Source organism: Sciurus carolinensis, chromosome 2, assembly GCF_902686445.1.
Source record: "Sciurus carolinensis chromosome 2, mSciCar1.2, whole genome shotgun sequence".
In the NCBI taxonomy this organism is placed as follows: domain Eukaryota; kingdom Metazoa; phylum Chordata; class Mammalia; order Rodentia; family Sciuridae; genus Sciurus; species Sciurus carolinensis.
The window spans coordinates 87,238,985-87,265,103 of NC_062214.1; the positions used below are offsets into that span (position 1 = coordinate 87,238,985).

At 35.1% G+C, this 26,119-nt stretch overlaps 1 protein-coding gene and 1 non-coding gene across 4 annotated transcripts in view; one reads left to right on the forward strand and one right to left on the reverse strand.

The window, feature by feature from the left end:
* The window catches only part of Pias1 (protein inhibitor of activated STAT 1), a 132,095-nt gene that overhangs the window by 55,468 nt on the left and 50,508 nt on the right, over positions 1-26,119 (reverse strand). The window lies entirely within an intron of this gene.
* Positions 590-692, forward strand: LOC124978387 (U6 spliceosomal RNA). The gene has a single exon (XR_007107419.1). It is a non-coding gene; the product is annotated as a U6 spliceosomal RNA (small nuclear RNA).

Here is a 26,119-nt window from a genome sequence, read left to right on the forward strand (position 1 = left end):
CCTGACTGACAAAAAATTTCAGAATATTCAGGATAAAAAAAAAATTCTGCATGTTTCTGGGGAGATGTGAGGAAGAACAAGATACATAAAATACCAGAAACCAGATCTTCAAACTTTTCAATAGCAACATTATAAATAGAAGGCAATGGAAAAAAAAAACTATCTTCAAATTCTAAAGAAAAAATTATTTCACCTTGAATTCTACACCCAGCCAAACTATCAAGTCTGAAACAGAAGAAAACTTTCTCAGACATGCAAAGTCTCAAAAATTTATCTTCCATGCAGCCTTTCTCTGTGAGCAACTAGTGAACATATTACATTAAAAGGAGGGAGAAAACAAAGAACAAGACAAAGGTACAGTGAAGAGGAAATTAACCTAGATAAGTGACAAAAGAATATTTAAGATGACAGTGAAAGAAGGTAGGCATTGGGTTACACAATGTAATCCCAACATTCAGAAGGCTGAGGAAGGAGGAATCTTTGAATGCAGGTGTTTGAGACCAGCCTAAGCAACACAGTGAGATTCTGTCTCAACAAACCAACACACACACACAACCAAAGGAGACAATGAAAAGAAAACCTTAGAATGGTGCTGCTTCCAAGGCACATATACTAAAATTGGAATGATACAAAGATTAGCATGGCCCTTGTGCAAGGATGGCACACAAATCTGATAAGCCTTTCATAACAAAGGAAGGAAGGAGAGAGAAGGAGAGAGAGAGAGAGAGAGAATGAATCTAAAAAAAAAAAGCTATGAAACAGGTTTAGCAAAACATCAATTCAGAAGGTTCAGGAAGAAAATTCTTACAGAAGGTGACACATACAGAAGATTAAACCCTATGCATATGAATTTAGATATTTGTCTTATGAGGCAATTTACACAAATAACAAAAAAAGTCTGGAACAAAAGAAAGATGAGTACACAGAAGTGGTAAGACCATTACAAAAAACAGGGTAAATAAAAGGCATTCAAGAAAGAAAAAAATAGTTTACAATTCAGCTACAAATAACTTCATATGCAGTCATAAAAAAGTAATAATGAAATGACAAAATTACAACGTAATCAAGATAAGGACAAATTATATGGCAGGGGTGAAATATAAATTAAATCCTTATTTTCCATGGTGGAAATCAATATATAATGTCTTAAAACACAAGAATTTATAATGCAAGCATATTATTTCGAAATTAAAAAAAAAAAAAAAAAAAAAAGGCAAAAGAGGTCAAAATGGCTGTCCCCTAGAAAGAGGGAAATAAGAAAAGCAGGGGTTGTTTTCTGGTAGCAGGGACTGAACCCAGGGGTGCTCAACCACTGAACCACATCCCCGGTTATTTTTTTTTTTTTTAATTTGAAATAGGGTCTCTCAAAGGCTGGCTTTGAACTTTCCATCCTCCTGCCTCGGCCTCCTGAACCACTGGAATCCTAGGCATGTGCCACCACACCCAGCTATTATTTCTTTTAAAAAAATCTATTGGACTCCTTAAGGTAGGTTCATTTATAACTTTGAACAACAACACCCTAAGAAATAGCAAAAGTCAAAAAAAAAAAAAGAAAAGAAAAAAGAAAACCCAGGAATATACACAAGACAAAGATGGGTTCTTCCTAACTTTGGGCATACCTTTAAAGGAAATATTTTACTCTTCACATGGTATAGTTATCAAGTATTTGAAGAATGTGAGAGTAATAAACTGATTCAAATTCTCTGAAATTCTTTTTTTAATGTCAAAATGGAAATAACTTCCCACCATCACTATCAAAAAAGAATATACAATTGTAAAAATTCAGACAATACAGAAATAAATATAGAGATGGATGGGTTAATGGTATATATTTTCTCAGCTTTTGCCCTATGTCTGTGTGCCCCCCTAAGTACAGGGACACATTCTGAGAAATGTGCGCAATTCAGTTGTACAAACCAGAGTATACTTACATAAACTTACAGTGCAGATTTCATGCTGTTTAACATATGGAAGGATACTTTCCATGTCCATGGAAGGATACTTTCTGTATAAATGCTTTTTAGCATCAACCATGTTGTATTTCTTAATTTCATAAATTACATAAAATTTTATGAGACATAATCTTGTGAGACCACAATCACGTATCTGGGTGTGATATTGCCAAAAATATTTTCAGTACATGACTCTCTATATACTTGTAGTTAACAAAAACTGGTTTGTAGTATATTTATATCTTTGTTGCCTGCTTTTGTTTTGCTTAAAAATATGAGTGGACATGGTACAAATACAAATCAACATCATCATTTACAATAAGGCATAGCAGCAGTGAAGGTTCTATTTTATTAATAAACTCACTGAAGACACAAATTATTCAAGTTTCCTTTTATAAATAAGATCACTATTAATATTACAGAATGTACTTGAGTGCTACTTCTATGAATTCATTTGGAAACATTTTAGAAGGGGTTCTGAGTTAATATAAATCAGTTTCTAAGCAAACTGGTTCCTACAGTGCAGATTTCATGCTGTTTAACACATGGAAGGAACTTTCCATGTCCATGGAAGGATACTTTCTGTATAAATGCTTTTTAGCATCAACCATGTTGTATTTCTTAATCTACTAACTTTTCTAAAACAGACATGATTATATGCCAAGACTTTAGATAAGAAAATGAAATTAAACAGCAGCTTCAATTTTATTACCAAAAATCTCCCTGTAAAATTCATAGCATTGTTTTTATGGAATTAGAATGCTATATGTGTGAAAATGCTACATGTTAAAAAGCTGTTAGATTTAGAAATGCATTTTTTTTTCCAGTACTGAGACTGAACCCAGGGATGAGTTACTACTGAGTTACATTTCCAATTGGTACCAGGGCTCGAATCACTGAGCAACACCCTCAGCCCTTTTTATTTTTGAGACAGGGTCTTGTTAGGTTGCTTAGGACCTTACTAAGTCACAGAGGCTGGCTTTGAGTTTACAATCCTCCTGCCTCAGCATCCCTAGTCAATGGGATTACAGGTGTGCACCACTGTTCTCAGCTAGAAATGCAATTTTTTAAATACATAATTTAATTTTCACCTTATTAAAAAAGGTTTTTCGCTTTTCCATCTTCATAGATTCTTCCAAGAATCAAAATAAAATTCTATTTCTTAGGATTCCTTTAGTTGGGAGAGAAACTAAATGAAAGAGAACCAGTACAGATACCATATAGCTGAGTTTTTAAAAAACAGTGACTATTACTCTTCCAAGAGTATTTTTGCTATAATAAGCACAGTGCTTATCGTATCAATCCTTTTTCAAAGATTTCATTTGCTGTGGCATTCAAATTAAAGCCAGTGGCATTATCATTTTAGAAAATTTTAATTATCATTTTTTATTTAATTATTTTTTTTTTTTTTTTTTTTTTTTTTGCGGTACTGGGGATCGAACTCAGGGCCTTGTGCTTGCAAGGCAAGCACTCTACCAGCTGAGCTATCTCCCCAGCCCTAATTATTTTTTCTATAAAATGAACCAAAATAAAATAATTAAGTAATTAAAAGAAGCAGGACTTATAAAATGTTTGTGACCATGGTGAAAGAATTTTTTTTTTTCATTCTTATTTCTTAGCACCAGTTCACTAACCTCTACGATTGCATTTCCCTTCAGAGTTCAGGTAATCTCACATTACTCATTTAGCCTGGCACAGTTCTACTATATATACTAGTTGCCATTTGGGACTCCCTTGTCCTCATTCCTCTTTCCTGGCTCACAAGCCCAACTCTTCTAGGGCCCAACTCTTTTGGGGGTTAGTTTCTCTTGCTAGTCCACCAAAAAACTGATGGTGATTTGGCTTGTGAGTACAAGATATAAGGGTTCTGCTTTGTTTACTCCTCTGGTGAACCTACAGTGAAGTCAATAACCACACCACTGTGGCCATTTTCCCCTTTGAACCTTCCCTTTTTTCTACCAACTTTCCAGTGTACTTGAGTTTATCATTTGCTCTTACAGTTCTTTCAGCAGTTGTCTTCCAGATCTATCAAATCATCAGAGCTTCTTTTCACTTACTCAGGTAGAGACAGATCTAAGGAAACAAATCTGGAACTTAGTAAGAGGTCTAGGCAGATATAACACAGTTAGGATATCTTTCATGTGGACGCAAAGTTACTGGACTAGATGAGAACACCTGATGATTTTCTGTGATATCTTTCATGTGGACAGTAAAGTTAGTGGACTAGATGAGAACACCTGACAATTTTCTGTGAGTCAAAAAATAGCATAACTTCTGGTAACACCAACATTTAAGGGTCAAGTAAAATAAGAAATGAAATGACCAGAAATACAAAACTAAAAAAACAGGAGAAGTTTGTTTTCAGGACTAAGTTGCTTAAGGGCATTAGTTGCTGAGGCCAGCCTGAAACCTGAGACCTTCCTGCCTCAGCCTTCTGAGTCACTGGGATTACAGGTGTGTGCCACCACAACTGGCTCAACTGTGAATTCTTAACTCTGCAAAGTATCTTATACCACCAAAGGCAAGATAAAAGGTGTCTGAGACATACAAAAGCTAAAGGAATTCACCAGCCATCCTTATGTTTAAAGAAATGGCAAAGAAAGTCATTTAAGTAAAGGAAAATGATACCAGGTTGAAATCTGGATGTACACAAAGAAATGAGGAATATTAGAAATGGAAACAACATAGATAAATATGATGGATTGTTTTGTTATTTAAGTATCTGTAGAAGACAATTGTTTAAAGCAAAAACAATAACATATTATTAATTTTAAAACAAATAGAAGTAAAATGTATGACAAGAAAAGCACTAAGGCCAGGAGAGCAAAAATTGAAATATACTGTTTTAAGTACATACATGAACTGGTAAAATTTTACTTAGAGGTAGACTGTGATGAATTAGAAATGTATGCTACAAGCCCAAAGACATCTTCTAAAATAATACAACCATCAACCAACAAAGGAAATAAGAACAGAATCACAAAAAAATAATCCAAGAAAGGAAACATGGGAAAAAAAGGGAAACAGATATAAAGAACAGATTCAGGAAGATGAGGCAGGAGGATCACAAGTTCCAGGTCAGCCTCAGCAATTGGTGAGACTTCGTCTAAAAATTTTTTTAAAAGGACCAAGGGTATTAGCTCGGTGGTAAAGTGCCCCCTACCTGCAAAAAGAAAATACCAAGATGGTAAATTTAAAACCAACCACATTAATAACAATAACCTAATTAAAAGACTGATGTCATTAGACTGAAAGATATTATCAAGATCAACTTACTGCAGGCAAATGGATGAAATTGGAGAATATTATACTAAGTGAGATAAGCCAATCTCAAAAAACCAAAGGACGAATGATATCGCTGATAAGTGGATGATGACACATAATGGGGGGTGGGAGGGGTTAGTGTTAGGGTTAGAGTTAGGGTTAGGGAAGGGGGCAAGAATGGAGGAAGGAAGGACTGTATAGAGGGAAAAGAGGGGTGGGGGGAAGGGAAAAAATAACAGAATGAATCAAACAACATTACCCTATGTAAATTTATGATTACACAAATGGTATGCCTTTACGCCATGTACAAACAGAGAAACATGTATCCCATTTGTTTACAATAAAAAAAAAAAAGAAAGAAAGAAAAAAAAAAAAGATCAACTTATAACCTCTTTACAGGAAACTCATTCAGATATAAAAACACAAGTTAAAAGTAAAGGATGGAGAAATACACCATGATGACAAGGAATACAGCATAATCAAAACAAGGCTGGAGTGAAAACCTACTGCAGACAATGTAGATTTCAGAGCAAAATATACTACGGTGATAGAGAACATCCCTGAATAAAGATAAAGGATCAGAAAAATACCAATAATAAATATTTACACCTGTAATAACAAGGCAGGGATGGGGATGTAGCTCTGCGTGTGCAAAGACCTGGGTTTAACCTAAGTATCAGAGGAAGAAGTAGTAGTAGTAGTCAAAGACTAAGAGGAGGAAGAAAACATAGAGCCTGTCTTCATAACTTTGGACCTGGCAACACACACACACTAAATATATAAACATGCCATATAAACATTTACATATTTACATATGTATACAAACACAAGATTATTTTGTCATAAAAGGAACAAAAGTTCTGATACATGCTGCAACAATGATGAACCTTGAAAACATGCTAAGTAAAATAAGCCAGACACAGAAAGACAATTACATGTTTGCACTTCCATGAAATACCTAAAATTAGAGACACAAAGTAGATTAGGAGTTACTGGGGGAGAGAAAGAATGAGGAATTATTGTTCAATAACTCAAGTACAAAGGTACTGTTTGGGGTGATCTAAATGTTTTAGAAAGAGTTTTATTGTGTAACACTGTGAATGCAATAAATGCCACTGAATTGTGGCACTTAGAAATGCCAGGTAGAGAGCTAGAGTTGTAGGTCAGTGGTAGAGTGCTTCCTAGTACATGTGAGCCATTGGGGTGTCAAACCTCAGCTCCACATAAAAAAATAAAGGCATTGTGTCCATCTACAATTTGGGAAAAAATGTTTAAAAAATGCCAGTTAGAAATTGCAAAATAAGGCTGAGCATGATGGCCCACACCTGTAATCCCAGCAGCTTAGGAGGCTGAGGCAGGAGGATTGAAATTTCAAAGCCAGATTCAGTAATTAAGCGAGGCCTTAAGTTACTGGGCAAGACCTCGTCTCTAAATAAAAAAATATTAAGGGCTGGGGATGTGGCTCGGTGGTTAAGTACTGTTGGGTTCAATCCCTGGTACCAAAAAAGAAAAGAAAAAGAAAATTGTAAAATAGGAGCTGGGAGTATATAGTTCACTGGTAGAGTACCTGCCTAGCATAGCTAAGGCCCTAGGAAGAAAGAAAAAAAGAAGAAGGAAGGTGGGAAGGAGGAAAGATAAAATAGCAAATTGTTATATATTTTTACCACGATTAAAAAAAGTAATAAAATGGGTCATAGACCTAAATGTAAAACCTAAAACTACAAAATTTTTCAGAATACATGAAAGAAAATCTTTGTGACCTTGGGTTAGGCAAAGATTCCTTAAGATATAATACCAAAAGAACAATTTATTTTTTTAATGGATGAATTGGACTTCATCAAAAGAATCTGTGTTCTTGGAAAGACACTGCTATAAGAATAAGGAAGAGAAGTCCCATACTGAGAGAAGATATTTACAAATCACATACCCATTAAAATACTTGTATCCAAAATAAAGAACTTAACACAAGTAACTAATCAGAAACAAAACAATATAAAAAATTTTAAATGGGCAAAATATCTGAACAGGTATTTCACCAAAGAAGATACAAGGATGGCAAAAATAAATTACATCAACAGATATTCAACATCCTAAGTTTGTGGGAAATGCAAATTACAACCACTGAGATAATGCTACATACCTATTAGAATGTCTAAAATTTAAAAGGTGGATGTAGAGCAACTGGAATGATCAGAAAACTGCTGACAGAAACAAAATGTTAGAAACACAGGCAATTTCTTTAATAAAGCTAAATCTGCACCTATTAAATGATCCACTTATTCCATTCCTAAGTGATTTACCCAAGAAAAATACAAGTGTATAACCACACCAAGGTTTGGGCCCAAACTGTTGTAGTAGCTTTATTTTCAGTAGCCAAAACTGGAAACAACTCGTATTACAAATATAGGTAAAGAATTAAACTGTGATATATGCATATAATGAAATACTATTCAGCAATAAAAAAGGAAGGAACTCTTGATACACAACATGATAAATGGTAAAATATGTTGAGTGAAAGAAGACAGAATATCCTTGAGAAATCATACACTGCACATAGAGGGTACAATTTGAAATTTTTGATAAAATGATATTATATGAAACCATAACCCCTAACCCAAGAATATATACTCTCATGATTTCATTATATAAAATCTTGGAAAACACACACTAATCTATAATAACAGAAAGTACATCAAATCTACAGAATGGGTGGAGAAAAGGGGTAGCAGAGAGGTATTACTTAGGGATGAGAAAATGTTGGGGAGTAACGGATATATCCATCATCTGAATACTGATGATGGTTTCTTGTGAGGTCAAAATCCACCCAAATTTTAAACTTTATGTGCAGTTTATGGTATGTCAATAATATTTTGATAAAGTTGTTTTAATAAAAACAGTGTCTGCCAGGCATGGTGGTGTATGCCTATAATCCCCAGCAACATGGAAGGTTGAGACAGGAGGATCTCAAGTTCAAGGCCAACATTAGCAATTTATGGAGGACCTAAGCAATTTAAGAGGCCTTATCTCAGGGGAGGGGAAAAAAAAAAAAGTGAAGGATGTAGCTCAGTGGTAAAGTGCCCCTGGGTTAAATCCCCAGTACCTCTTCCCACCAAAAAAACAAAAACAAAAAGCTAAGGGCTGGGGGTATAACGCTCAGTAAAGTGCTTACTTGGCATGTATTAAGCCCCAGTACTTCAAAAAAATATGTGTATATATACATGGCAAAGACCAAATGGCAAAAAAGGGCATGTGCAGGGGAGTGGGCAACAAAAGCCTGAGGAATCAGTACCAAAATTTACTAGTGTCAAGGAAAAAATAGCCAGAAATACAAAAGGAAAAGCATGTGGAAACGGGGTACTTGATAGCAAGGGAGAAGAAATTTTAAAGCAGGTAGGGACAGTGTTAAAGGCTGCAGAAGTCAGTTAAGGTAAGAATTGGGTTTAATAATGAAAGAGTTGTTAAGTTACTTATCTTGACTGAAGTTGTGTCAATGGCATGGTAGATCCAGAAGCCAGACTACAACGGGTTAAGTATGAATTATTAAGTCACTGATTTTAACACAAAAATATCAAATCCTTATTTGTTTTCATAACTGAAATAGGAAGTTATATTACCACTTCAGGTTTATAAATTAATAATCACAGAGCTTTGAGTAATTGTCACCAATTCTGAAGATCCTCAAAGTTCCATAATATACAGTACTTTGAAATTTTGCTAAGATAGAAGTTTCATCAGTAACTCTCTCATTAAGGATGAAAACAAGGGTCACTGAAATTTCTACTTTATCCTGTGCAGTGTTCTCAGGAAGAGATGAAATGATCCAGTGGTATTCATTATTAGGATACTTACAATGAACGCAGAGGGTATTCCTTGTGAATATTAAGGGTCTATAATACTTACAGGAGATTTTCAACACTTGCTCCCCGTAAGTATAAATCACCCAAGTTTCACCTCTAAGAAAGAAAAGCACTGCCCACAATAACCAGAAGACAAAATTCAAAATACACAAAATATGCAGAGAAAAAGATTTTAGAAAATTTCTTTTTTTAACCATATTGTTCCAGAGATGAATTAGACCAAAAAGAAAAAAGTAGAATTGTTGCAATTTACATAAATTCAAAACAGTGGAAGGTAGACTAGGTACATAAAATAAATAAGGTTACTGAAAGTCTGATGATAGAAACATTGAGCTAATCTAAGTGGCTGTACTTTTAACTGCTCTAAAAATATTCACTATTCCACCTCACCAGCAGAAAGAAAAGCTAAAAATAGTCATCTTTCTGTTATAAAATATTTCTTGCTGTCTTAGAGAATGCAAAACTAAAGTACCCATCTACAAATGTCGGCCTTAAAATATTTAATAAACTCTCTGGTTTACTCAAACAAAAACCTGACAACTATCTAATTTTCAAATATATAGCTGGAATGATACAGTTTTGTCATTAGGCTCCCACTTACCTTTAAAACATAACAGTGCTGAAAATTTGTTTATACTTCAATTAAATATATTGAATTAGTTGTAAGTTCACGCTGTCCTGACCAAGTACTTTATCCAAAAAATAGGAATTTTCTAGGAAGAATATTTAATGCCAGGAATAGTCATAAAGTATTCAGTGAAAAAAGATAAAAACTTGAAATATAAAGCATATGCCAATTTACATATTATGCATTGAAAGATCAAAGCAAGCATTAAAAATTGCTTTGTAATTTCTATTTTTAAAATTCTTCACAATGAGTAAGTATTGTTTTTATAATTTTTACTCATATATTGTACAAAACCAATGTAATACTACATATGTATGTATCTGTGTTTGTATCTACCTATCTGAACACATATAAACACAAATTCCTGAAATCCAATTGCTAAATTTTTGAAATTTCACGATGGTATTTTATAATAAACCTGGTTAATTCTCTGAAGTACAATTGAAATTACATATAAAATTTTCCACTCATACAGAACAGTTATCACTAAGAAATAGGACACAACTGCAACATGCAATGCTACTGGACTTTAGCTTTATAAAACCCTTTGGTTTCATTTTATCACACCACAATTATTTCCTAATATGCCCAACTTTATTTTCATCATCTTTTTTCCCCTGGAGTTTACTCTACCTTCCCCATTTATCTTTACATTATTTCACAGATTAGTTTACTGGGTTAGTTGCTCTCCTGGTAGACTTAACTGAATGGGCCCAAATAGACTCCTAGGCAGCTTTGGAACTAAAATTATGGTAAATATTTTATCTGGCTCATCTATTTTATCACAGCTGGCAGACTATCAGGCTATTTTAAGTCCAGTGGGGTTAACAAACAGGACTGAGTTAGACCCAGCCAGCAATCTATAAACCAAGTCTAATGATCAATGTTTAGAAAGGTGGTGGGTGTATATAATTGAGATATATTAATTTTCCTTCTTTTGCAAAAAATTAAAATCATTCTTTTTTGTTGTTGCTAATACAAGAAACCCGAATTTTTTTTAAATTTAAATTTCTGCTGCTTGGTGATGGGAGTTAAAAACTGTTTAGCATATAATCTTCCAGGCATTTTCCTTTATATACATATTTATGGACACACATACAACCATATGAATGCAATATAAGGAGAGAAATAAGGACAAAAATTGTGCGGAATTTTTTTTATAGGAAAATTAGCATAAAGTTGTATATTAATGGGAGTAAGCTAGTAAAGAGGCAAAATATTGATGATACGTTAGAAAAAAATGAAAGAATTATTAAGCAACATCCTTGAGTGAACAAGAGAGTGGGTTCTAACGCACAAGGACAGGGATTGGCCTCAGCTAACAACCAGAGTTCATCCCCAGTCCCAGAAGAAAATATATGTAGCATTATGAGCAAAGGTAAAAATAAAGTATATATGTGACAGAAACCTTTAAAAGTTATCTTCTCATTTATTCCATTTTATCAGTGAGAAAGAAATAAAAAGAAAGTCATCACCAAAAGGCATGAGAGTTTCTTGGAAGGCTGTAGTGAGAGCGTAGAATAAGGTATAAAATGTCATCTGGTAAAACAGGAAAGTATAGGAACTAAAGTTAATGTTGTACAATGGTTGAATGGGATTAAGCACCTCTATCCACACACAAATTATTTCTAATAGCCTTTCACATATTAAAAATATGCAATATGGTTATATATTGCAAAAAGTTGCCCTTAGTCTCTCATGTATTGTAATAATTTTTTTAGTCCCCTTCATTAAAATAGTAAAGATTTCTCTGTGGTTCTATCTAGGGAAAATTCCTTCCTTTTTTAACTATTTATTATGTATGAATTTATTTAAACTCAATCTATATTTTCTCACATTTATTTTTATGGTTAAACATTTAAATCTTTTTAAAACTTCAATATTACTGTTAAATTGCTAAGTAATTTTTTTTTTTTAAAGGTATGGGATTGAACCCAGGGGTGTTCCATCACTGAGCTATATTTCCAGTCCTTTTTATTTTGAGACAGGGTCTCCCTAAGTTGCCCAGGCTGGTTTCAAACTTGCAATTCTCCTGCCTCAGTCTTCAGGTAGCTGGGTTTACAGGTTCTGCCACTTCTGACTAGGAATTTCAAATGATCAAATAGATATTCTTGAACAATTTAATGTCCAATTCATGTCACTAGTTAGGCATTTCATATTTTATAAAATTATATTTCTATTTTATTTAAAACTGTTTCTGCAGGTACTAGTTTCACAGTTACAATTCCTATATCTCTGCCATATATTTTATATGAAAGGCCCACATCTCTTTTTTCAGAATTCCTCCTTTCCCCGCCTCTTGAATAGACTGGACATTTTAGTCATGGTGCCCAACACACCCAGCTTCCTCTTCTGGTGAATATTCCTAGTCCTTACCTTCTACCACAGAAATACCTCTAACCCATTCATCCTCTGCACTGAGCAGCCACTGATAGGACCAGGAAGTTTAACTTTCTAAGGGGTGGCCCAACTTTTGGGTAAGCAATAAAATGATAAGGATCCATCCAACATTAACAGATAAACTAAAAGTAAGGCAAATCAGTATCTCTCAGGACTTAAGAAGACTATGGAAGGGTCTCTGAGATTTGTTAATGAGAAGGAAAGAAAACAGATTACTTACAAAGATATAGGGGTATAGAGGGAGAGAAAGCACATAATTAGACAGTCAAAGAACACATAATATTTTCCAGTTTTAACCCTTACATATCTTACAATAAATTTTTCTTAGATAACCTGAGGTAGTATTCTTTCTTGCAAACAAAAAAGCCTATAACACTGGGCACAGTACTGGTTTGGGAGGTTGAGGCAAGATGATGGAAAATTTGAGGCCAGCCTGGCCAACTTAGCAAGAACCTGTCTCAAAATTAAAATTAAAAATAAATTTAAAAAAAGGGCTGGGGATGTGGCTCAGTGGTAGAGTGCCCCTGGGTTCAATTTCCCAAAATTGCCCCCACCCCAAAAAAAGTTGTAGATGATATCTGCCCGGTAACAAGAGGTTGCACTCATAAAAACTTTGGATTTCACTGAGTCTGGTGGGAAGCCAATGGAGAGTTATCAACAAAGGAATAACATTAGTTTATATCAAAAACAATCACTGTGAGCATGGTCCAGTGGCAAACACCTATAATCCCAATTTTTCTGGAGGCTAAGGCAGAAGGATTACAAAACTGGAGCCAGCCTCAGTAATTTAGTGAGACTCTCTCAAAATAAAAAATAAAAATATGGCCAGGCACGGTGGAGTACATCTGTAATCCCAGTGGTTTGGGAGGCCAAGACAGGAGGATTGCAAGTTTGAGACCAGCTTCAGGAACTTGGTGAGATTTTAAGCAACTTAGTGAGACCCTATCTCAAAATAAATAAATAAAATTAACAGGGCTGGAGGTGTGACTCAGTGGTAAAGTGCCTCTGGGTTCAATCTCCAGTACCAAAAAAATAAACTTAAATATGGTTGGGGGCCAAAAGCAGTGGTGCACACCTGTAATCCCAGTGACTCCGGAGGCTAAGGCCAGCCTCAGCAACTTGATGAGGCTCTAAGCAAATTAGCAAGATCCTATCTCAAAATAAATAAATAAATAGGGCTGGGAATGTAGCTCAATGGTTAAGTATTTCTGGGTTAAATCCACAGCTCCCTCCGTCCCCCATACAAAAAAAAGGATAGGGGTGTAGCTCAGAAGTAGGGTACTTACGTAACATGCTAAGGCCCTGGGGCCAATCCCCAGAATACACACACACACACACACACACATTCTGGATGCAAAGTTGAAAACAGTATGAAGTGGGGGAAGATATAAACAGAGACCAATTTAATAACCAGGTAAGAAACGATGTTGGTTCATAACAGAGTAGTAGGAATAAAGGTCATGAGAAGTAGTCAGATTCTGGGTATGTTTCAAAGGTAGAGTGAAGAGGATTTTCTAACTAATTAGATTTAGGACATAACCAAAGAGAATAATTAAAGATGACACTAAAATTTTTGACATGGGTAACATAGGGGTTGGGGGGATAGCTCAGAAGTTGATGGTTTGCCTAGCATGAATAAAGCCCTAGATTGATTGAAGGAAGGGAGAGGAGAAGACAGAATGCCTTTAATCCAGAAGGTAAAGACTTGAAGGTAGAGAAGTCCTGGCTAGAGGTATAAATTTAGGGTCATCAGTGTTTTGTTTTGTTTTTAATACTTGATATCAGATGAAATCACCAAGAAAGTGTAGCCAAAGAGGAAGAACAAGCAAAAACTAGGAAGAAATGACTAGTGAGATGAGAGAAAGTACCACAAGTAGGAGAAACTGATCAACCAAACTGATCAAATATTTATCAATTAATTAGGCTGAAGACCAAGAACAGATCATGGAGTTGGGTATCACAGATCTTGTTAAGGAAGTTGCAGTGGAATGAGTGGAGCAAAAGCCTAACAGAAGTCGGGCGTGGTGGCACACACCTGTAATCTCAGTGGCTCAGGAGGCTGAGGCAGGAGGAGTTCAAAGCCAGCCTCAGCAATGGCGAGACCCTCTCTCTCTAAATAAAAAATACAAAATAGGGCTGAAGATGTGGCTCAGTGGTCGAGTGCCCCTGGGAGTTCAATTCCTGGTACCCATCACTCCCGCGCCCACAAAAAAAGTCTAACCGAAGTGGACTTACGGTTGAATGGGTGAGGAATTTGAGAGAGCAAATAGGAAACTCATTTGTGGAATTTTGCAACAATGAAGAGCAAAGCAGAAGCAGGCAAGAGAAGTGACAGCTCAATAAAAAGGATATTCAAGTTCTGCATCAAGCCCTTCAGTCTTTGGTTATGGAAATTAATAGATTAGCTTTTATGCTCATGAAGTTTTAGGCAAATTTTAGTTGGTTGATTTTCTTTCTTTCCTTTTATTCTTTCTTTCTTTCTTTTTTTTTTTTTTTTTTTTTTTCCCAGTACTGGGGGCACTCTTCCAATGAGCTACGTCCCAGACCTTTTTAGTTTTTATTTTGAGAAAGGGTCTCACTAAATTTCTACGGCAGGTCTCTAACTTGCTATCCTATTTCACTCTCTTGAGTAGCTAAGATAACAGCTCCACCACACCCAGCTTCAATATTTATTTTCCAGTAGTTTTCTTGTACTAGAATTCTTGAATAAGTGGGCAACAGGTGGTAGTTTCTAGCTCCACTACAATTCGATAAAGAAAAAATATTTAAAATAATATTTCACTATCTTTCTGGTAATACAGATCAAAACAAACTGAATTTTCTTTTCCTTAAATGTATATTGTCTCTAGCTAAGGATATATTTTTATCATCACCTTTTCCCCTATTTATAAATGTTGACCATTTTATCTTTCATGATATATTATTGTTGGTTGTACAATTGTGTTTAGGTATAGTTTAACAGCCAGTTTCAAATCCATTCTACCTTATCCTTTCTTAAATGAAATATAAGGGTAAAGTACTAAAAATTAGGTAGCAGCCTAAATTCATGAACCCAGGAAAGACTCCAAAGACTATTAATTATAAATATGTAGTACTGATATTAGATATTTAACATTTGCCCATAACTGATTTTATATTTATAAGAGGTAAACTAGAAATCCCAGGCATTTGGATAAATATTGATTTATACTTCTGAAAAAGAAATTAATCTCATAAACTATAAGGTTAACTTCCCCCCAGGAAGAAAAAGAATTTCCTTCTGATAAGGATTAAGAAAATTCCTTAAAGGGGGGGGGCAATATCCAAGTATACTTGCTATGAACAATGATCAGAGGGAAAACAGCTAAAAATTAATGGACAATCCATGACAAACATCTAAATTTCAAATAAGTAAATAACTAATAATGACTGTCCTGAACTCTCTGTCCACGCAGAAAATCTGCAAGTTCAGAAGTAGAAACACAAATAAAAACATTAGTTTACTAGAATTGATCCACAAAAATGCTCAGGCAAGTTGGTTTCTTAGGTTTAGCTACTTGTCCAAAACTATCTTTCCTGTGTGATGCTAAATAACCCCAAATAATACCAGTCATCTTGCATGACCAAGAAAAGCAGGATGGAAAAGAAATAGGGTTACCCTGCTGCTGTTTTTGTCTATACTCCTCATGGTGACATCCATCTCACTATGCTGAATAATGCTAGTCTTTAACATCCAGTAATGATTTTCCACATAATGTGGGCACTAAATGTAAGCCGAGTTCATCTGTGTTTAACAAAAGAAACAGCAATCTGACCTGAATCTGGAGGAAAGCTTACTGTGTATTATCTATTTAAATAGGTACACAATTTTAACTGATAGACAATTTTAGGAATTTTCAGCAGTTGGACTAATATACTGACTTTAGAACCTAACCCCCTTCATTCCATAGATCAGACTGTTCTATTTTACAGATAATATAAAATAATATAAAGGAAGCTGAAGTACTAAAAAAACAAAATGTTGATAAAATTTAAAAATATGTAAATTAACAGAGAAACATGATATCATGTTCATATACTGGAAGGCCTGAAGTGGAAAAATAATTAATCATCCCTCAATTTATATGAAGGTTTACTGTGATTTTATCAGAATCCCATCAAGATTCTTTATATAGAGAGAAAAATAAGATAACTCTAGGGACTGAAGTATGTAGCTCATTGGTAGAATGCATGCTAGCATACACAAGACCCTGGGTTTGGTCCCCAGGACAAAAAGATAATAAATACAAAATTTGTATGAAAACATACTTAACATATTTATTTAAACATAAGAATATTTAAACATAAGAATAGAGAGAAAATGCTCTATCCAATTTTATGATTATATAGCTACTGGAATCAAACACGTGATAGTGAAACATACATCAAAAGACCAGCGGACCCGAAAAAGATACGTATATGTGTGAATAATTGATTTCATATAAAGATATGACGGCAATACAATGGAGGAACGACAGTCATGTCAAGAAATGGTTGGAGCAAATAGATCTCAATAAATCAACCTCAACCTAAATTTCACACCTTATGAAAAAAGTGAGAAATGGATCACAGATTTAAGTACAAAGCATAAAAATGCAAACTTTTAAAGCGTAAGAGAAAACATTTGAGATCCAGAGTTAGACAAGAGTTCATAGACTTGACATGAAAAACACTGCCATAAAACAAAAAAAGGTCATTAAAGTAGACTTCATAAAAATGAAAACTTTTGAGCCCATCACAGTAGTACACATCTGTAGTCCCAGCCACTGAGGAGGCTGATGCAGGAAAATTGCTTGAGCCCAGGAGTTCAAGGCAGCCTGAGCAACACAGTAGATCCCATGTAAATGTAAAAACTTTGCTTTGTGCAAGACCTTATTAAGAAGATAAAAAGACAAAACTACAGAATGGGAAAAATATTTTTAAGTCACAAACCTGACAAAGGACTAGAATCTAGAAAATAAAGCTGGGCATGGTGACATATGCCTATAATGCCCCACTCAGGAGACTGAAGCAAGAAGGTCACAAGTTTGAGGACAGTCCTGGCAACACAGCAAGACCCTGTCTCAAAAGAAAGGTTGGAGTTATAGCTCAGTGTTATAATGCCTCAGGTTCAATCCCCTCTACCACAATGAATAGAATAGAATAGAATAGAATAGAATAGAATAGAATAGAATAGAACAGAACAGAACAGAACAGAACAGAACAGAACAGAACAGAGCAGGACAGGACTATACTTAAAATTCAAAAGCAGGGCTTCGAGTATTGCTCAGTGGTATAGTCCATGCCTGGTATTTGTGAGACAGTGGTAGAACAGAAAAGAAACCAAACCAAACCAAACTGAACCCTCCAATTAGAAAATGAACAAAGGCTGGCAGTATACCTCAATGGCAGAGCACTTTTCTAACATGTGCAAGGCCCCGGGTTGGATTCCCATTGGAAGGAAGGAAGAACGGACAGAAAAATAAATGAAATTAAAGACATGAAGAAAACTCACTAAAAAAACATTCAGGGGCTGGGGTTGTGTTTCAGTGGTAGAGCGCTTGTCTAGCATGTGTAAGGCCCTGAGTTCAAGTCTCCGCACCACGTATAAATAAATGAATAAAATAAAGGTCTATCAACATCTTAAAAATTTTTTAAATAGGTGGCAAATAAGCAAATACAAGAATGTTCAACATCAGTAGCTATTAGGGAAATACAAACTGAAACCACAAACAGGTAACAATACACACCTATAAGAAAGGCCAAAATAAAAAAAAAATAGTGATAATGCCAAATGCTGGTGAGAACACAGAGAAACACTCATACATGGCTGGTAGGAATATAAAATATCATATGGAAGAAAATTTTGCAGCTCCTTTTAAAACTAGAACTTACCATATGGCCCAACAATTAGTAATTCTTGGGCATTTATCCCAGAAATAAAAAAACTGATTTCCACAGAAAAACTTGCATATGAATATTCACAGCAACTTTATCCAATTAACGAACACAGAAAACTACCCAAATATCCTTCAGTGGAAAAATGACTAAATATATGGTGGTACATCATAAAATGGAATACCTCTCAGCAATAAAAAAGAATAAATTACTGATATATACAACATCGTAGATGAACTAAGGAGTTAGAGATGGAGGGTAATTTAGCAAGACCCTGTCTCAAAACAAAATTGAAAAGGAGGGGGCAGTGCTGGGGATACAGCGCAGAGGTAGAAGTTTCTGGGTTTAGTCTGAAAAACCAAAACCACAAATATGTTTGTATATGCAGGAACTCTCTCTGGAAAGATACAGTAGGAACTAAAAATAACACCTATGGTCAAGATAAGGGTAACAGAACTTCCTTTTCATTATAAACCCTTTTGTCCCTTCTCGATTTTATACCAAGTAAATATATCATCTATTTTTAAAAAAGAGTTTTCCCCCAGTACTGGGCTTGTACACAGTAGGCAAATATTCTACATTGAAGTACGTCCCCAACCGAAAAAAAAAAAAAGGTACATTTTTTTTTTAATGTACCGGGGACTGAACTTGGACACTTAATCACTGAGTTACATCCCCAAACCTTTTTATCTTTTATTTTGCTAAGTTACTTAGGACCTCATGTGGGCTCCTATTGCCTCAGCCCTGGGATTACAGGCATGCACCACCACACCCAGTTATTTTAAAAAATAATAATAATTCAATAATTCTGTATTTTCATATATTTTAATATATGAAAAGTGACTAATAAAATACAGCATATTAATAACATAATGGATAAAAAAATCTCAACAGATGCAGAAAAAGCATTTAATAAATTATAACACACTCTCATGATCAAAAAATTCAACCAAAAAGGCATCTATTTTAAAAAATTCACAGCTATACTTAATGATGAAAGGACAAGGTGCTTTCTGTAAGGAATAAAACAAGAATGTCTACTCTCCAAATTCCATAGCAAATGAAATATAACATGACTGGTGATATATTTTTTCCTGGAATGTTAGGACAGTTCAAGACAGAATGGGGGACAGGGAAGGGGAGAGGGAGGAGAGGAGGAGGAAAGAGGAGAAGAAGACAAGTACCAGAGAAGGACTCAGAACTGGAAGGAGGAGGAGGAAGACCACATGCACATCCTAATTGATACAAAAAAGGTATTTTACAAAATTCAACACCATATTATGATAAAAACCAACTAGGAATGGAAGGAAACTACTTCAATATAACAAAAGGTCACATGTAAAAACCTGACAGCTGAAGGATAGTGCTAGATAATATCCAGTATGTTATCTGTGTGTATGACTATACCACAATGAAACCCATTATTCCGTACAATTAAAATGCACTCATAAAAAGAAAAGACAAACTCCCAGCCAACATCATATTTAATGGTGAAAAACTGAGTTTTTTCCACTAAGATCAGGACAAGACAACTCTTGCAACTTCCATTCAAGGAAGGACTGGTAGTCCTAGAAAGAGCACGTGCTCAGCAAGCACAGTCCTGAGTCTGACTCCCCAGCACCACCAAAAAAAAAAAAAAAAAAAAAAAAAAAGGTGGGGGCGGGGCAGATGGGACTATATTAAACTTAAAGACTTCTATACAAAGGTCAAAGTGAAGAGGCAACCAGTAGAATGAGAAAAAAGTCTGCAAATTGTATTTCTGATAAGGAGCTATTATTTATAACAAAGAACCCCTATAAAGCTTGCTAACAACAAAAGAAAAAATAATCCAATTTAAAAATGGGCAAAGGATGTAAAAAGACATTTTTCCAAAGAAATACAAACACCCAAGGAGCGTAAGAAAAGATACTGAACATCACTTTTCACTATAAAAATGCAAATCAAAATTATGAAATACTGCCTCACACCCATGAGAACGGTCAATAATAAAATAATGGAAAATAGTAAATATTGGCAAGGATGTAGAAAAATTTGAACCCTTGTGCCCTACTTGTAGGAAAGTAAAATGATGCAGCTGCTATGGAAAACAGGATGCCAGTTCCTCAAAAAATTAAAAGGAACTACCATTTGATCCAGAAATCTCACTTCTGGATAAACATCCAAAAAAGATGAAAGGAGAATCTTAAAAATTTGCATACCCATGTCAATAGCAACATTACTCTCAATAATCTAAGGGTAAAAGCAACTCAAATGTCCTTCTACAGATGAATGGATAAACATAGTGGGATGTGTGTGTGGAACACACAACAGAATGTTAATCAACCTTAAAAAGGAAAGAAATCCTGTCACATGCTACAACATGCTAAGCAAAATAAACCAATCACACCAAACACTGTATGATTCCAATTACATGGAGTTATTTTAAAAAATATAGAAATTTAAATTAAAAGTCAGACACTGTAGCTCATGCCTGTGATTACAGATAATCAGGAGTCTAAGGCAGGAGGATCTCAAGTTCTAGTCCAAAATTCTAGTCCAGCCCTGGCAATTTAGCCAGAACCTTCTCAAGATAAAATTTAAAAAGGGATGAGGACACAGTTCAGTGGTAGAGTATCCCTGGTTTCAATTTCCAGTACCCCAGGAAAAGAACAAAAGAAAAAGAAACTGAAAGTAGAATTGTGGTTACCAAGGGATGAAGGTAAGGGGATTTAGGGAGTTGTTTAATGAGTGTAGTTTCAGTTTTACAAGATGAAAAAGTTTTAGAAGTCTGCTGTAAAACATGGTGAAGAGACATAACACTGAACTATAAAATGATTAAGATGATAAAATTTGGTGTTTTTTTAAACCATAATTAATTTTTTAAAAAGGAAATTAAACACATCCCATGAAAAATCATATAACAAAAAGAACAGTAATAAAAGAATTGATGGAAAACCATATCATGGACAAACCTTAAAAACATTATGCTAAATGAAAGTAGCTAGTCACAAATGATCATGTATTATATGAAATGTCTGAAATAGGCAAATCCATACAAACAGAAAAAATTAGTGAATTTAAGTGACTGGAAGGAGTAGCTGAGTGGTAGGAATGACTACTGATTAGTACAGGGTTTCTTTTTGAAGTGATGAAAATATTCTGGAATTACTGGTGATAGATGTACAACTCTGAATATACTAGAAACCACTGAACTGTACACTTTGTAAACTATTTCTCAATGAAGCTATTACTTTCTAAAAATCAAAACAAATTAATTTGACAACAATTGTTTTCAACTTCGGTGTAATGAAAAACACTACATACACAAGGGACAGACCAAGATAAAATATTTACAAAATACAACAGAAGGCAGGCTAACATGCACATAAATATACAAACCAGTAAGAAAAAAAAATGAGGAAAGAATGTACAGCAATTCACCATCTACAAATGACTAATACTCATAAAAGTGTTCAACTTCAGCAGAGGGCAAAAGTGTACAAATTAAAACAAGATGTTTCTACTTTATCAGTTGATCAAAATTTTAAATTGAGGGTAATAAGCACTCTCATAAGTGCTGATGAAGCCCTTTGCCTGTCACACACTTGTAATTCCAGCAACTCAGGAGGCTTAGGCAGGAGGATTCCAAGTTGGGGGCCAGTCTCAGTAACTTAGGGAAAACCTGTTTCAAACTAAAAACTAAATAGGACTGGGATAAAGGGCCCCTGGGCTCAATCCCCAGTACCAAAAAATAAAATAAAGTGATCTACATGGGAATGAGTGCATAATATATTAAATTTAATTTAGAAAATTGGAGGTGTAGAAAAACCTCCATTTTAATAAGCACTTCATGTAATTCTGATTCAACTACTCTGTAATAGTGGTCTACTTATGCTTTGAATATAGTCCTTGCTGTTCAGTTCAGTCTTTGGGATTACTTTTTAAATAGACATGTTTCTTTCTTTTCCTTTCCCTGTTCCTCCTTTCTCTCTTCCCCCTTTCTAATTTCAGGGGAAACAAGATTACCTTTCTTCCCCATCCTAGGCAGAGTTATCTGTCCTTGAGCATATACCCACCACAGAAGCCTTTGAGTCACCTCTTTAAAAGTCCCCTGTTCCCACTGATGGGCAGAATCACAGCCTCTGGGACAGGAGTCCCCTGTGCTTCTCCTTTGCTATCAAACTTGTTTTTTCTTTTTCTTAAAACTGTGTCCTCATTATTGGATTGGCATCAGGGACAAGGACAAGCTTTTAATAGTAACTCCACAAAATAAAATGTTAAATTCATATTCCCTAGTAGATACATTCCCCTGAATTTTCACCACAATTACTTTTACTTTGTCCTAAGGTAAACTTACACATAAATTTATTTCTAGTATGGTACTTGGCACAAGAATACATTCAATAAATATTAAACAAAAAAAAATTTTTTTTGAACTGGGGACTGAACCCAGGGGTGCTTTATCCCATACCTTCTTTTGTTTTGAGATGAGGTTTCACTAAGTTGCTGAGGGTCTCCCAGAGTTGTCGTGGCTGGCCTGGAACTTATGATTTTCCTGCCTCAGTCTCCTGAATTACTGGAATTACAGAGGTGCACCACTGCACCCAGTTTGAATAATATTTTTAAATAAAAATATTTTAATACTTAAATACTTTAAAAAGTCACAAATCTCTTAGGAATAAAGGATAAACAAGAGTCTCCTTCTCTTACCATATTTACATAAAAATAAAAACATGAGCCATGAGTGGTAGTCCACACCTGTAATCCCAGCTATCTGGGAGGCTGAGGAAGGAGTGAAAATATGAGGCCAGCCTTCAAAATTTATAAAGACCTTGTCTCAAAATTTAAAAAAGGGCTGGGGATATAGCTCAGTGGTAGAACTCCACAGGGTTCAACTCCTAGTATAAACTAATTAGTCGATTAATTTTATTTATTTATTTATTTTTATTTTTTGGTACCAAGGATTGAACTCGAGCACTCAACCACTGAGCCACATTCCAAGCATTATTTTGTATTTTATTTAGAGACAGGTCTCACTGAGTTGCTTAGTGCCTCACCATTGCTGAAGCTGGCTTTGAACTCGAGATCCTCCTGTCTTAGCCTCCCCAGCTGCTGGGATTATAGGTGTGCACCACTGCATCCAGCTTAATTACTTAATTTTTAAAAAACATTTCATTTACAGTATATACTAGTTAAAATTATCATGTAAAACCATGCATGGTGGTCCATGCCTGTAATAACTGAGGCTTGGGTGGCTGAGGCACATGGATCACAGGTTCAAAGCCAGCCTCAGCAACTTATCAAGGCCCCAAGCAACTCAAGGAGGCTTTATCTCTAAATAAAATAACAAAAAGGGCTGGGAATGTGGATCAGTGGTTAAGAGTCCTTTGGCTCAAACACCAGTACCAAAAAAAAAAAAAAAAACAGATTATCATGTAATATTAAAACCATAGATCTTTTTCATGTATATATGAAATACAAAACACATTCAGTAGCTCAGCATACCTCATACTGACCCCAATTTTCTTCAGTGACTTTTTATTTATTTAAAGTTTTTTGGTACTAGGTAATGAACCCAGGGATACTTTACCATAGAGTTACATCCCTGGCCTTTTTTCATTGTTTATTTCAACGCAGGGTCTTACTAAATTGACAAGGCTGGCCTCAAACTTGCAATCCTCCTGCTTCAGACTCCCTAGTTGTGGGGATTACAGTTGTGCACCACTACATCCACCTTCTCCAGTGACTTCTATCAAAATAAACAAAACAAAACAAACCACTTCAGGGGTATTTTTCTAAAGAACAACAGGATTATAAAATTACTAGTTATTCTAAAGAACAATTTTTAGGCATTTTTTTACTTTTTTATTATTAATTTATTTTTTATCAGTGATAAATTTATTTTCAATACTTAATGTTTATATGAGGATATGCACTAGCTGTGAAAACAAATATGCATTTGAATTTTGACCCCTTCACTTAAGCTTTCTTCATGTCTTAGCTATCTCTTTCACAAAACTCACAAAATAAGTTATTTTGAGGCTTAAATTATATGATAAAGCACCCAGCCAAGTCCTTGGCAGAATTAAGTGCCCCAAAATTTTCAGTCTGCATTCTGTTTCTCCAACTCATGTACAGTGTTAGAGAGCTCATGGTGCTGGGCGATGTAGTGCAAGCTTATAATCCCAGTGACTCAGGAGGTTGAAGAGGTGGGCTGCGAACCCAAGGCCAACTTCAGCAACTTACTGAGGCCCAAAGCAATTTAGTGAGACTGTCTCAAAAATTTAAAAAAATAAAATTAAAAAAAAAAAAAAGATTAATTGATTGAAGCAGGGCACAGTAGCACGTGCATGAAGTTCCAGTTACCTGGGAGGCTGACACAAGAGGATCAAAAGTTTGAGGTCAGCTTGGGCAACTTTCCAAGACCTTGTCTCAAAATAAAATCTAAAAAGTACCAGAGATGTTGCTCAGTGGTCAAGTGGATGAAGAGTTCCTGGATTCAATACCCAGGACTAGGAAAAAACAATTATACACACACACACACACACACACACACACACACACACACTCTTTGAAATAAAAATTAAAATAGAATTCTGTAAATTGTAGACAATCCTAAAAGGATGCACAGGGATAATAAATGCGTTTTCTCAATTCAGCCTTTTTAAAAAACCTAAAGTGGTTAAATTCTAAAACTGCATTCAACATATTCCGTTTCTTTTGCACTGCAGTAATTCCATTCTTTGGCACATCTAAAGTTTATTTATGTTCTAGTTTTAACAAATTTAGCCAGTCAGATGTGGTGGTGCATGCCTGTAATCCCAGCAACCTGGGAGGCGGAGGTAGGAGGATAGCAAGTTCAAAGCCAGACTCAGCAACTTAGTGAGCCCTAAGCAATCAGTGAGACCCTGTTTCTAAATAAAATATTAAAAAGGGCTGTTATGTGGTTCAGTGGTTAAGTGTCCTGGGTTCAATGCCTGGTACCAAAAATAAATAAATAGGTTAATTAATTAATTAATTCAGTCAGAAGTCAAGTCAAAGAATTAGAATGACTAATCTCTGCCCAAAACAATCAGGGTCACATGCAAGCACTGTCAAACCTGAAAATTTGGGTGAAGAAAGGGAATGGCTTAAAATTACCTTCCAATCACCCAGAATTTATAAATAAATGTCTTTGAAAAAGACACAAAGGGACCAGGCATGGTGGGTGGCACATGCCTGCAATCCCAACAGCTTGAGAAATTAAGAAAGGAGGATAACAAGTTCACAGCTAAGCAACTTAGTGAGACCTTGTCTCAAAATAAAAAAATTAAAATAATAAAAAGGACTAGGGATGTGGTCAGTGGTGGAGCACCCCTGGGTTCACTCTCTGGCACACACACAAAAAAAGGAAACATATTGCCAAAAATAGTTTCTCCCTTTTGTTACACCATCCTATCTGCACTGTGATTACCACAAAAAAATCCTCAGCTGCCTGCTCTGCAACTCTTTCAACAAGGCAATCTGTGCTCAGGAGGTTGGGCCAAAGGAGACTGCAGTGTTTGAAATACTGCATTTCAAACACTATAAATAAAATGCAGTATTTCAAACACTATATGCTAGATATTTATTTGATCTTTACATTCTATTCTAGTAAGATACGTTGAATTTTTTCAACTTAATCACTTAGGATCCTAAGTGTTTGGTTCATTAATATATCAATTTAAATTTTAATTTCATATTTGTAATTGTACAGAGGGGCTCTTTTACTAATTCTTACTGAAAACCAAAAAAAGTCTCATTACACTCAAGTACACAGACACCCACAGATCAAAAACACACAGGATGCCTTAGGGCTTTTAGGGTCTGGATAATTATAATAAACACTAATAAAAAATATTAAATTAAAATCTCCATATAAAAAGACAGATTATCTACACAGGAACATAAGCTATAGAAAGTAAACCTTAGATTTTGTTTTGAAGGTCAGAAACCAATGCTGCCAAATTAGGAATAAAAGTTTCTAAAGAAGAAACCCACCTACAGAAAAATCAGCGCTTTTGATTTCCCAAAGTTCAAGTATAGAAGAGCACAGCTTGTGCTGATTTGTTAGAAGGCAACTTTTCTAAAAGTAGACTAGGGTGAATCATAAAACCTTTGAACGC